Below are 4,067 nucleotides of genomic sequence, written 5' to 3'. Positions count from 1 at the left end.
ATTTAGTATTAGAAAATTTAAAAAACCACAAAGCAGATTTAAATCTATTTATATTTAAATATATAAAAAGGTCGTGTCATTTTAAGTCGTTTTAAAAACCTTTCAAGGTCAAATTTTAATTATGAATCTCATCCTGGTTTGTAATGTTTATCATTTTCTCCCCTCTATTGGAAGATTAACAAGAAATAAAAATTATTACAAATATTTTCAAGTCAAAATTCCCAAAAAAATTATAAAACTTCCAACCTTTTACTTTTTATTTATTTTGTATCTCGGATTATCTTCAGATTCGGGGTGACTTCTTCCATTTATTTAGAAATTCTTCCCATAATCCACTCCACCATGTGACAATTGGCAACTCTTTTCCTCTCAATTCACGAATGGCCGTCATGTGGATTTGAACTTCCATAGTAATTCCTCCATCCTGCCCCCATTGTCGGGATGGGTGACGAGACATTGTCGCCGAAAGGCGGAATCAATCTCGTCGTAATCCGGCGGAATCCGTTGGGTGGACCAATAGTCACACAATTTCATTACAGAGCGTTATAATAGAGAGGTAGAGAAATCGAGGCGAAGGTAGGGCTGCAACATTGTCGCAATCGGTCTCCAAATCAAGGTAGGAATAAAACAGATGAGGACGGGGAGCGACAATAGTAAGAAAATAGACGAGCCGAGCAAAGTCATGGTTACTTCCCATATTAACCAGTGCCACATTATTCTTCTGTTTACATGAAAAATATCATTTACAGGAGGAGTACTTTACAAATAATTTCTTTATAATGGCGTATTGAATACAAAATTATTTATGTATGTAGACCTTACTGTATTTCTTCGCCGAGGTGGGTTGGAAAACGTAATGGCACAATTGTCTCACGTCGATTTGAGAGGACTTAGATTTCAAATAGAATTTTGAAAATTCACGAAAGGTAACAATTTTGGAGGTGTTTGATTTCACATTAATAATAATAGTTGATAATTGACAGGGCCGTTATTTATATAAGATTTCTCTCCCATAATAAATGAAGTCATCGATAATGCAACTGACTATATGTATTTATTGGCTAGCCATTAAGCCCGACATGATGACAGTAATGATTTCGTGACATGCTCCAGCTACGTGAATAATATCGACCACCTGCAAATCTGCAGCATCAGCAACAATGTTGCGAAAACAGGTCGAGCCATCATTAGTGTTGAATGTACTTCGCCCCTCTGAGGTTGTCGATTTCATCAGTTCATCTGTGGAGTTGAACTGTGGAGTCGAATCACGAGTTAATATATATATAATACGGAACTGGTCAAACTTTTAATAAAAATTGGAGAGTTGTCAGAATCATGTTAAATAAAGTGCGGCAAAGCACGATACATAAGTAGCGCAATAATGCTGAGAATGCTGAGGATGCTGAGAATTAATTTGCGCTATAAAGCTCAAATTAATTAAATTAATTAATTACTGATTGATTGATTAATTAAATTAATGACTGATTGATTAATTAATTGATTAATGATTGATTAATTAATTGATTGACTGATTGATTAATTATTTAATTGATCACATGCTCTATACTGCGACATGCCGATAACACCAAAAAACATGTTTTCCCCAAATTTCATGCATATCGACCGCAAAATGCCGAAATTAGGGTATGGCGACAAAATTTGTCGCAAAACCTTGATCGCCATATTGCGACATGAAGACAACACCAAAAAACATGTTTTCCCCAAATTTCATGCATATCGACCGCAAAATGCCGAAATTAGGGCATGGCGACAAAATTTGTCGTCAAAACCTTGATCGCCATATTGCGACATGAAGACAACACCAAAAAACATGTTTTCCCCAAATTTCATGCATATCGACCGCAAAATGCCGAAACTAGGGCATGGCGACAAAATTTGTCGTCAAAACATTGATCGCCATATTGCGACATGAAGACAACACCGAAAAACATGTTATGCCCAAATTTCATGCCAGTCGCCCAAAAAATGTCGAAATTAGGCCATGGCGACAGAATTTGGCGAAAAAAGTTTCGAAACCTTAGTCGCCATATTGCGACATGTCGACAACACCGAAAAACATGTTTTGCCCAAATTTCATGCCAATCGCCCAAAAAATGCCGAAATTAGGGCATGGCGACAAAATTTGTCGTCAAAACATTGATCGCCATATTGCGACATGAAGACAACACCGAAAAACATGTTATGCCCAAATTTCATGCCAGTCGCCCAAAAATGTCGAAATTAGGCCATGGCGACAGAATTTGGCGAAAAAAGTTTCGAAACCTTAGTCGCCATATTGCGACATGTCGACAACACCGAAAAACATGTTTTGCCCAAATTTCATGCCAATCGCCCAAAAAATGCCGAAATTAGGGCATGGCGACAAAATTTGTCGTCAAAACATTGATCGCCATATTGCGACATGAAGACAACACCAAAAAACATGTTTTCCCCAAATTTCATGCATATCGACCGCAAAATGCCGAAATTAGGCCATGGCGACAGAATTTGGCGAAAAAAGTTTCGAAACCTTAGTCGCCATATTGCGACATGTCGACAACACCGAAAAACATGTTTTGCCCAAATTTCATGCCAATCGCCCAAAAAATGCCGAAATTAGGGCATGGCGACAAAATTTGTCGTCAAAACATTGATCGCCGTATTGCGACATGAAGACAACACCGAAAAACATGTTATGCCCAAATTTCATGCCAGTCGCCCAAAAATGTCGAAATTAGGCCATGGCGACAGAATTTGGCGAAAAAAGTTTCGAAACCTTAGTCGCCATATTGCGACATGTCGACAACACCGAAAAACATGTTTTGCCCAAATTTCATGCCAATCGCCCAAAAAATGCCGAAATTAGGGCATGGCGACAAAATTTGTCGTCAAAACATTGATCGCCATATTGCGACATGAAGACAACACCAAAAAACATGTTTTCCCCAAATTTCATGCATATCGACCGCAAAATGCCGAAATTAGGCCATGGCGACAGAATTTGGCGAAAAAAGTTTCGAAACCTTAGTCGCCATATTGCGACATGTCGACAACACCGAAAAACATGTTTTGCCCAAATTTCATGCCAATCGCCCAAAAAATGCCGAAATTAGGGCATGGCGACAAAATTTGTCGTCAAAACATTGATCGCCGTATTGCGACATGAAGACAACACCGAAAAACATGTTTTGCCCAAATTTCATGCCAATCGCCCAAAAAATGCCGAAATTAGGGCATGGCGACAAAATTTGTCGTCAAAACATTGATCGCCATATTGCGACATGAAGACAACACCGAAAAACATGTTTTGCCCAAATTTCATGCCAATCGCCCAAAAAATGCCGAAATTAGGGCATGGCGACAAAATTTGTCGTCAAAACATTGATCGCCATATTGCGACATGAAGACAACACCAAAAAACATGTTTTCCCCAAATTTCATGCATATCGACCGCAAAATGCCGAAATTAGGCCATGGCGACAGAATTTGGCGAAAAAAGTTTCGAAACCTTAGTCGCCATATTGCGACATGTCGACAACACCGAAAAACATGTTTTGCCCAAATTTCATGCCAATCGCCCAAAAAATGCCGAAATTAGGCCATGGCGACAGAATTTGGCGAAAAAAGTTTCGAAACCTTAGTCGCCATATTGCGACATGAAGACAACACCGAAAAACATGTTTTGCCCAAATTTCATGCCAATCGCCCAAAAAATGCCGAAATTAGGCCATGGCGACGTTTTTCGACATGATGTCGACAAAGTGGTCACACCCCCTTAATAGGGTGTCACCCCCTAGCCGTGAAGAACATGTGTTAAAAATTTCAAGTCGCTGAGACAAGCCGTTCTTGAGTTTTAGTGTTGACGGACAGACGGACGGACGGACGGACGGACGGACGGACAGACTAACTAACCGATCGCATAAAGTAGCTTGCGCTACTTAATAAATGAACACAGTATCTGAGATACGGTTAATATGGCTTCATCAGGAGTCAAGCAATCTACTTAACCCTGTAATGTATGTATGTACCCATGGAAATTAATTCAAGCCTAATTTATAGACTGCGGT

The sequence above is a fragment of the Folsomia candida genome, unplaced genomic scaffold (assembly GCF_002217175.1).
Source record: "Folsomia candida strain VU population unplaced genomic scaffold, ASM221717v1 Fcan01_Sc041, whole genome shotgun sequence".
Classification (NCBI taxonomy): Eukaryota; Metazoa; Arthropoda; class Collembola; order Entomobryomorpha; family Isotomidae; genus Folsomia; species Folsomia candida.
Note: the sequence above shows the minus strand (reverse complement) of the source record.